Source organism: Bos mutus, chromosome 1, assembly GCF_027580195.1.
Source record: "Bos mutus isolate GX-2022 chromosome 1, NWIPB_WYAK_1.1, whole genome shotgun sequence".
NCBI lineage: Eukaryota > Metazoa > Chordata > Mammalia > Artiodactyla > Bovidae > Bos > Bos mutus.
Genome location: NC_091617.1, coordinates 130495943 through 130506424, shown reverse-complemented (window position 1 = coordinate 130506424; position 10482 = coordinate 130495943). Strand labels below are relative to the sequence as shown.

The 10482-nt window shown below is 43.8% G+C and overlaps 1 non-coding gene across 1 annotated transcript; it reads left to right on the top strand.

The window, feature by feature from the left end:
• Window positions 1–9512: 9512 nt before the first annotated feature.
• TRNAG-CCC (transfer RNA glycine (anticodon CCC)) lies at window positions 9513–9585 on the top strand. Its single transcript has one exon. It is a non-coding gene; the product is annotated as a tRNA-Gly (tRNA).
• Window positions 9586–10482: the final 897 nt, after the last annotated feature.

The window sequence follows — 10482 nt, the reverse complement described above, 5'->3', positions numbered from 1 at the left end:
TCCAAGTACTGCATTTCAGACTCTTTTGTTGACTATGATTTTTTTTGTTTAATTTTGTTTAATATTTTATAATGCATGGCTACTAAATGTAGGACTTTTTGCAAATATGTGAAAAATCTGAAAAAAATTACTCATAATCCCATCAAACAGAACCCTGTATGAGAGACAGCAAAAGAGACACATATGTATAAAACAGTCTTTTGGACTCTGTGGGGGAGGGTGATGGTGGGGTGATTTGGGAGAATGGCATTGAAACATGTATATTAACATATGTGAAATGAATCGCCAGTTCAGGTTTGATGCATGATACAGCATGCTCAGGGCTGGTGCACTGGGATGACCCAGAAGGATGGGATAGGGAGGGAGGTGAGAGGGGGGTTCAAGATGGGGAACACATGTACACCTGTGGAGGATTCTTGTTGATGTATGGCAAAACCAATACAATATTTTAAAGTAATTAGCCTCCAATTAAAATAAATAAATTTATATTAAAAATCACTGTTATTTTGGTGACTATCATAAATGCACTGTTTTTAAAAAGAATTTTCTTGCATCAGAACAACACTGAAATTAATTGATCTGCATAGAAAGTTGGGGGTGCCCCAGATTTGGAGGTGTGCCAACAGCAGTTGACCTTTCTGCCAAGGTGGGGAGTTGAACATATGAGCCTTTCTAAACCTATGGGCTTTGGACCCCTGGGGCCCCATGCACTGATTGTGAGGGATCTTCAGATCCACCTATACGTGTGTGTGTGTGTATATATATATATATATATATATATATATATATATATGTATATATTTCCATTCACCAGTTTTATTACTACTTTCAGATGGATGTTTTCTCCTTTCATGCATTCCCCCCCCCACGCTTTATTGAGGTATAATTGACAAATAAAGTTGTGAGATATTTAAGGTGTATGTCATGATGGTTTGATACATGGCTATATGGTGAAAAGATTCCTCCCATCACGTTAATTAACACACTTATCACTTCACTTTTTTTTTTTTTTTTTTTTTTTTTTTTGGTGAGATCCATATATATTTAGGCTTCCCTGGTGGTTCAGATAGTAAAAAATCTGCCTGCAATGTGGGAGACCCAGGTTTGATCCCAGGGGTTCGGGAAGATCCTGAGAAGGAAATGGCTACCCACTCCAGTATTCTTGCCTGGAGAACCCCATGGACAGAGGATCCTTGCTGGTTACAGTCCATGGGGTCACAAAGAGTTGGACATGACTGAGTGACTAACATACATACACACACACACACATATTTCTATTTTCTTTTGCAAAGAATGTTACAGATGTTACTAGCATTTAAGCTAGTTCTCATTTGGGGAAATTTAGGAAGCTGAAAACCAGAAAATCTTCAAGGGCTCTTCCTGACTGCAGGTTCGTGAGAGAAAGGGCTTTTTCTTTTAAGGTGCTCATCAGCTTAAGAGCACTCACATACTGAGCCTTGAAATGAATCAGTGCTCCTAATACTTTAACCCACAAAGAGCTCTTTTGACTAGGCACTACTTTAGTTTGATTTTATAGATGAGGAGCCAAGATTTAGGGACATAAGATAACTTACTTGCCCGATTTCACTGAGGGAAGAAAGGAAAAAAAAAAAAAACAACACTCTAAAACTCTGTTTCTCTGCTCCTCCCACAATTGTGCAGACTGCCCCTCTGACTCTGAAAGAAAAAGTGCAAGGGAGGGATGGTGCTGGGGTAATGCAGGTGAATGCCCTCATCCCTTTGTCCCGAGGTCCTGAGGGTCCTGGAGTCAGTGCAGCTCCGCACTCAGCCGGCGGACTCGCCAGGTCCCCCAGGACTCATGTTACCTTGGACAGCGCCCGGGCTTTCCGAGAGCAGGACAGGAGCCTCATTTCCAACCCTCTGTTGCCCAGGCTCTCTTGTCCATCTTCCCAGAAACATCCTGATATAAGAAAAACCTCAGGTGGCCTTCAGTCCTTTCCCAGGAGAAGTGTATGCCTGGCCCCTCAAAGCAGCAGAGCTTTCCAGGCAGGCGCCCATGTGCCTGGCAGTTCCGAGCTGTGAGTCCACCGCGTTTTCCGGCTCACATCACCGCAGAGAGCAGACGGAACTGGGAATGGTTATCGGCCAAAAGCTGCAGGCGAACGGCTAATCCAGTCCTGGAAGGGGGCACTGGTAGTTAAGCCCTTTAATGGCCTCAGTCCTATGATAATTAGTCCTGGCCTGGAGCTAGCGAACGGCGAGCCCCTCTAACCTGAAACGGAGCCTCATCCACTGCTTGGCGCTAATCCCTTGCACAATGAAAGCCGAACTAATTCACTGGGTAAACACCCTCTCCAGTTACTTACAAGCTGTCTTATTTCAGCCCCAAACCAAATAGAAAGGCGGCCAGTGACTGGAGAGAAAATCAAATATTTAAGAACTCATTTTGCCTGAAACCCCCCCAGGGATTCTTGCCTATCAAGCTCGGAATCGCTTTATGCTACTTCTTTTACGACAGGCGGCTACTTTGCAATGGAAACAACCGCCACTCCTAAGGGATTCCCCGAGCATCGTTATTTTATTTTATTTTTTTAATGGTCTCTTGCTAGTTGAACCAAATCACGACCTGTGAGCATGGGTCCAGACACACAGTGGGTGCTTCCTGGAGTGGTCAGTCATGTCCGACTCTTTGCAACCCCACGGACTGTAGCCTGCCAGGCACCTCTCTGTCCATGGGATTTTCCAGGCAAGAATACTGGAGTGGGTTGCCATTTCCTTCTCCAAGGGATTTTCCCAATCCAGGGATGAGCCAGTGTCTCCTGCATTGGCAGGCAGATTCTTTACCACTGAACCACCTGAGAAAACCAGTGGGTGCTTAATAAATAATACTTTATCTCAGAATACGATTCACAAGTCTAGACCAGTGCTCCTCAAACCCCAGTGTGCATCAGCATCACCAGGAAGATGATTAAAACTCAAATTGCTAAGCTCTATATCCACAATTTGATTCAGTGGATGAAGCCAGATAATTTAAATTTCCAACAAGTTCCCTGGAGAACCATTAGCCTAGAACAAGGGTCCATAAATTTTGGTGTAAAGGGCCAGATAGTAAATATTTCAGGCTTTGTGGGTCATAAGATGTGTCTTGACTACTCCATCTGCTATTATGGTGCAGAAGCAGCTACAAACAATATTTAAATGAGTGAGTGTGGCACTGAAATGGGAATAGCATGTAATTTTCACATGTTGTGAAATATTCTAATTTAGATTTTTTTGGCAAACATTTAAAAATGTTAATCCATCCTTAGCTTGCAGGCCATGCAAAAAACAAGTGGCAGGCCAGATTTGGCTCTTGGAATATTGAGTCTTAGAATGATTGTGGTTACTATCTAGTAAGTGATCACGGCAGAGACAATGGCTCAGAGCCTGAAAACAGAAGAAACGTTGCTATGGATTAAATTGTGACCCCTCTTCCACTCCCTCCCTGTCCCCACCCAGTTCACATACTGAAGCCCTAAATGTGACTGTGTTTGGAGATAGGGCTTTTAGGAGATAATGAAGGAGGCATGCCATTATAAGGGTGGAGTCCTACTTTGATGGGATTGGTGGCTTTTTATGATGAAGAAGAGGCGGAGGAAAGAACATACAGGCACACAGTGAGAAAACAGCCATCTGCAAGCCAGGAAAAAGGGTCTCACCAGAACTGGACAATTATGTCAGCTTGATCTCAGACTTTCAGAAGATAAATTTCTATTATTTAAGCCACCCATTCTGTGGTATTTTATCAGTGCAGTCTGGGCTAATATAGATGGAAATAATTTCATTTTTGGAAAAAGATCTATCCTTATAAATCTGATTTCTCATTCATTTACAAACTTCACAAACATTCAAGAGCTGTATCCTGTATGCTGGGTGTTGTTCTAGGCACTGGACACATAGAGTGGAAGAAAAACCAAATCTGCTCCCACTTCCCTGATTTCTAGCAGTGCTAGCTCTGCACAGAGCTCCAAGACTATGATTTGCACTATTTTCAGGCCAGGAAATAGTTTTTCCTGAGGACATAGTTTTCCGAATTAATCTGCTAACTACATTTATAAAATGTGTACAACTTTATTCTAAGCCCAGAGGTGGGAGATTAAGAAAAACAGAGATTTGTTCCTGGGCATGAATACTAGTAATTGTATTTTCTCAGTGCCAAGTACCTTGCCTTTAAGAAACAGGAACAGCAACATTCTAAACTTTCAGTAGAGGGTGACATTATTATAAGAAAGAAGATTTTTCATTCAGGAGGTGAAAATGAAAGCTATATCTCACTTTCTAGAGAAGGATATAAGAATTGTTCTTCTTTGAAAATGAAAAGATTCAAAATATCTATATTCCTGTGCTTGAGGCAAGCAGGGACTTCTTAAATGCCAACCATGTTTATTCTGCGTTAATCTGGAAAATCATAAGAGCAGCAGTGAAACCTTAATAAGATGTTTATCTTTCACAAATTTAGTGAAAGGGAAAGAAGTGTTTGGTAACCACCATCAGCACACAAGAGTCATTGTCTGTCAAGAACAAGTAGGTTGCACAAAAAGAATCAATTCTTTCCAAAGGTGTTTTCTATGGTGGCTTTTGCAGATCTTGCGGATTAAACTGCAATTGTTAAGCTTCTTATGCACCTGTCCTTGATCTGATTTGGGGTTCCTTGAGAGTAGGGACAAGATATATCATCTTCTGGACACAGATGCAGTCTCCTGTGGAGAGTCACGCATCAATCAACATTTACTAAGCTCCATTGCTGCCAGATTCTTGTCTTCATCCTAGATATAGATTGCCTAGAGGCCAATGAGACAGACCTCTGCCTGCCAGTGGTTTATAGTCTAATGCATGAAAGAGGCAGGCAGGCAGACATGGGTGGGTGTCATTGGTATAGCATCAACCTGGAATTGACAATTTTCATCACAGAATACAGAGAATCATTGAACATACATACAGAGAATCATTGAACATACATAAGTTTTTAAGTTAGGCCCAACTTAGCTTGAATTCCAGCTACATTCTAGCTTTTGGGGCTGGCATAAATTGTTTAAGTTCTCTGAGCCTCAGTTCCCTCATTTGTCAGCTGGAAGAACACAGTCCAAAGTCACAGGATCCTTATAAGAATTAGGTGATAAACTCTAACCAGTGTGTCCAGCATGCTCCCTGGAACTTTCTGGGAGCCCAGTAAATGTTTGTTCTGTCTTTTTCAAATAAGCACCAATGCTATTTTCATAAATTGCTTATTTCACCTGAGGTCTGTGTGATTGTCCTCAAATGTTCAGAAATGTAAGTTTACTGTGGGCTATGGATGGCGGAATTGGGGTATCTCTTGTAGTGCTCCCCAAAACTTGGTATTTTGCTCAGTCTTTGCTTGACTTTTCAGAGAGCTGTGCTTCAGAACGTGGACCTACATGAATCCAGAGAGGAGATAAAAACAGGAGGTGGCAGGACTCCCTGTCAAAAGAAACTGGATCTGGGAGTAAAAGAGTCAGGAGATGTGCAGTGACCTCAACTGCTCAGTCCTCTGACACCAGTAGGGCAGCTGATGAGTGTGACAGCCCTGGGTCCACCGGACAGGAGTGAAGGGGTGGGAGAGGGAAGCAGTTCTACCAGGAGAGTTAAAGATTGCACTGCCACATAGTGACAGTAGGGGCTCAAATGCCAAAAGGTGACTACAGGTATCATCACAGGTGTATCAAGGCCATTAACAACAGTAGGGACCAGCAGAGGACAATGGACAGACCGATGGCCCACAGCTGCTTCCAGCCAGCCCCCACCATGCCACCAGAGTTTCCCTTTGAGGGCCTGTGGCTCTTACCAATGCATCATGACCTTTTCCACACACACTTGATGCTTGGACATCCCCTGCCACCTCTACTCGTTCTGGGCCCCTAAACTTTAATTTCCAGTTTGCCTGCTGTTTTTTTTTTTTTTTTTTGTTCTTCTTAGACTGCCTTCACTTTACAATTTGACTTTTCTGATTTGAGTTGCCTATTTAGAAATTCTACTCTGTTTAAAAAGCAAAAGTGAAAGTAAAGTGTTAATTGCTTTGCTGCTGCTGCTGCGAAGTCGCTTCAGTTGTGTCTGACTCTGTGCGACCCCATAGACGGTAGCCCACCAGGCTCCCCTGTCCCTGGGATTCTCCAGGCAAGAACACTGGAGTGGGTTGCCATTTCCTTCTCCAATGCATGAAAGTGAAAAGTGAAAGGGAAGTCACTCAGTCGTGTCCAACTCTTAGCGACCCCATGGACTACAGCCTACCAAGCTCCTCTGTCCATGGGATTTTTCAGGCAAGAGTACTGGAGTGGGGTGCCATTGCCTTCTCCAGTACTGTCCAATTCTTTGGGACCCCATGGACCATAGCCTACCAGGCTCCTCAGTCCATGGAATTTTCCAGGCAAGAATACTGAAGTGGATTGCCATTCCCTTCTCCAGGGGATTTTCCCAACCCAAATGAGGGATCAAACTTGGCTCTCCTACACTGGAGGCAGATTCTTTACCATCTGAGCCACTCTGTTTAAGCTTCCTAAACCCATGAGGCTGGAGTCTTGAGCCCTGGGACTTGGGTTATCTGGTTTTAGCTGTGGGCCTGGAGTCAGTGGTAATCTAACAGACTACGACTGAGGTGAAATTGAAAATTAAAATAGCACAGAATCCACCCTTGGGAAGGGGCTAAGATAGAGGAAGGCGGCAGGCAGTGGGCATTCTTATGTAGCCCTCAACCCTGGGAGGGAAGAGCTGTGATATGCACCAAGCTTGTGGGCACTTCCTTAGGCCCATGTTCTCTGACTAGTAAGCTTCCAGAATGGATTAAAACAGGAAAGAATCACCATTTCACTTCTGGTCCTTCTACTAAGTTATGGGACCCTGCATGCTTGGTGCTGGTTCTGAGATTGTGATGCTATATCTAAAGCTGGGCCCCAGACTGAGCTGATGCTGTCGATGGAATCATCCTCTTTTGGCATTTACACCACCTTGGCCTCTGAGAGCAGGCATTCTGAGGGCTCTCATGATTGAGTGGCAACTGTGGAGATGTTCCTCATTCACCAGAATCATAGAGTTCCAATCTCAGGACCTACTGTTTGAAACTTCTCCATTCCAATGGATGGAACACACTGAACATTCGTTGAAGAAACATCCTACCAGGCTACAAGGAGCTGCCATCTGGTCACATGTTTTTACCTTCATGTCACAACTCTCAAGTTGTTTGGGGGCCACTTTCCTTAGAAAGGCAGTTGAAGGAGGTGGTGGAGCTTTCCTAAATCGTTGAATTACTGCGTCCACAACTATGAATTAGATCACATCATTCTTAAGTCAGAGGGGCAGGAAAAAGTGTAGAGGTCAACACTGCTGAATACTTATTGGATACCTTTGGGGTAGAAAGAGAACCCTGGGGCCACATTAGGTAGATCCTGGAAGTAAACTAGGGAAACCTTAAAAATTGTGGTCACCAGTGGACATAGGACTGTCACCTTTGCCTTTGGAATTGGTAGTCTTCATGATACAATGGCTCAGATGAGCAGGCGATGACAGTTCTAAATCATGGCTGTGGCTGATCAGGGCTTCCCTGGTGGTCTAGTGGTCAAGTCCCCATCTTGCAATACAGGGGACACCAGCTCGATCCCTGCTCTAGGAAGATCCCACGTGCTGTGAAGCAACTAAACCTGTGAGCCACAACTCTTAAGCCTGCCCTCTCGAGCCTGAGAGCCACAGCTACTGAGCCCGCAGCTGCAACTACTAAAGCCTTAGAGTCTGTGCTCCACAACAAAAGCAGCCACTGCGACGAGAAGCCTGTACACCACACCCCCATTTGCTGCACCGAGAGAAAGCCCACGTGCAATGACGAAGACCCAATACAAATTTAGAAATATGTATATTAGATAAATAAATTGTGGCTACCTTGGTGAGTTTTTCCATGTGTCCCAAGATTCCACTGGAGCCCAAGAGAGGGAGGTCATGTCAAGGGGAGAGCATGGGGGTTGGTGAACAAACTGCCTCCGCACATACGTATAGTTTGGTTCTTAATTTCTGCTAAAGCCTAGTTTTGGATGCATGACTCATGACATCCTAGAGTCTCAGTTACCTCCTCTGTGAGGGAAATGGAGCTAATAAGACTGACCTATGTTTTAGGATTTTGCAGAGGATTGGGTAAGATAATGGATGGAAAAAGTCTTGTAAAGTACTACGCACATGCAAGGCATTATATTTAAGTAAGAGCTTAATAACTAATTTTACATGAAGATAATAATGTTATTTGATACTTAAGTTTTCTTTGCATTTTACAGATTTCTATGTTAGACAAGTTAATCCTCAATTCTATGTTATCTACTTTGTCAGCCAAAAGAGAGAATCTTGGTCTCCTCAGGAAATGTAGTGAACAATGAAACAGATATAAAGGCACAATTTGGATATTTCAAGTTCAGAGACTTGTCTAAAGTATTAACTTCTCATAGAGAGCTTAAGTCAGGTGTAATCATACAAAATCTCAGATGTGGTGGAGACTTTTTTTTCAGTTTATAATATAAGGATGATGGGCTTGGGGAAAAGATAACTTCTATTATTATTGATAGATATGCAAAGTCATATGATTATATATAATGCTGGTCCTCTGAGCAATTTCTGAGCAATTTCAATTTCTGAGGGCAAGAAACGTTCTCACCTAATATTCTTCTGAGTAGGCACCAGAGCGCCATCAAATCAGAACAGACCTCTTCCTAGGAGCCCAATAGCCTCTTTCCTGATGAGAATGATCCAGAACACTCCAAGTGTTGGAGGAACTCTGGAAAGCTCTTGATTGTAATTCAGAAACACTCCTGTATCCTCTCAAGAATCAAGACACAGAGCACCATCACCCTAGTGCTGAAGCTTCTGGAGGTCCACGCACACCACCCCTGAAAGAGTGAAAAGAACCGTGGGCTTGACAACCATAGCTTCTTTTGAGAGCTGGCCTGCTGCTTTAAAGCTCGGTGACTTGTTATAGAGCTCTTAACTCCTCTGGGAATCTTGGCAAACCCTCTGTAAAGTGGTAATGAAAACTCTTCCACTTTGTTCACAAGGCTTTTGTGGACAGAGCTTTTAAAATTATAATGCACAAAGGAATTGTTGGCACCAATTCCAACTCACTAGGGACCCCACTTTGCCCTCTCTGGGACCAGTGCCTGTAATATTATTATGATTATGCTATTATTTTCACATTACTATGATGATTTCTAAGCACTAGAAAGTCTCTGACACCAAAGAAAATCAAAGGAAATTATTTCAACTTCACTGTTTTACAGGGTAATTGGGATGATTACAGTGAGATACCAGCAATGAACAGTTGTCAGCTGTAGGGCCATGTACACACCGGAGTTCAGAGGTAAGGGCCCTAATTAACAGGACTCTCCAGGCACTTGGTGATACCAAGATATGCATGGCTGACCTCTAAGTGGCTCCAGCCAAGAATGGCCCAGATCAGCAGCTACTGTCCTTTGATCGCCCAACCTTCAGAGCCTGCATTTCCATGGGAAGTGACTCACCAGGGACTTTCCCTGGTGGTCCAGTGGCTAAGATTCTGTACTCCCAATGCAGGGAGCCCAGGTTCAATTCCTGGTCAGGGAATTAGATCCCACATGTTGCACTAAGAGTTTGCATGCTGCAAGTAAAGATCTCATGGCAATAAAGATTGATGATCTTGTGTGTCACAATTAAGACCTGGAGCAGCCAAAAATTAATTAGTTAATTAATTTTTTGAAAAAGTGACTACCAGGCTGAGATGGGCCAGGTCCTAGGGACCTCTTAGAAGACATATCACAATGGGACAGACAGGTAGAAAAGAGTCCCTCAGTCAGTAACTTAAAAGAATTTGACCAGAGTGTAGCTTTAGAGGGACTTAAAGGCAGGCAGCAATGGCTACCCAGGCCAGGGGCAGACCTCTCAAGTTTCACACAAGCCAGTGGGAAGGCATGGTATTTAGTGTCTGGAGACAGTCAGTGAGGAGGATCACAGACACTCATGTTCTGATGAACAGGAGAGCCCAGAGAGCCTCAGTCTCAGGGGCTGGGTCTGACCAGGTTGAGGCACAGGGCAGACTCTGGGAAGGAAGCTCAGACAGAGACCAGACAAAGACCCAGGCACCATGGGATGAGAGGAGGGCTTATGGGTGAAATGAGGGTTCTGACACAGAAAGTAGAGTTAGCAATACAATTCTGGAAACTGAATTTTAGCCTAGACTGTAAAATAGCAGCAAATCCCACAGATGAGATGCAGGAGACCGCTGGAGCCTGATAGGTACAGAGCAAAAACAGGCTGGGCCCTTAGTTGAAATGGCTGAAAGAGAGTTGGGAGTATAATGTGGCCAGAGGGGGGCTCTCAAGCTTCATTGTTTTAGAAGAAATGGTCACACTGCATGAGCTTGGGCCGGTGTAGCAGGGCAGGTTCTGTTATGACCTGATGATCAGTCCCAGGGAGACAATACAGTGTGAGGCTGGACAGGTTTGGTTAGATTAGATGCACATG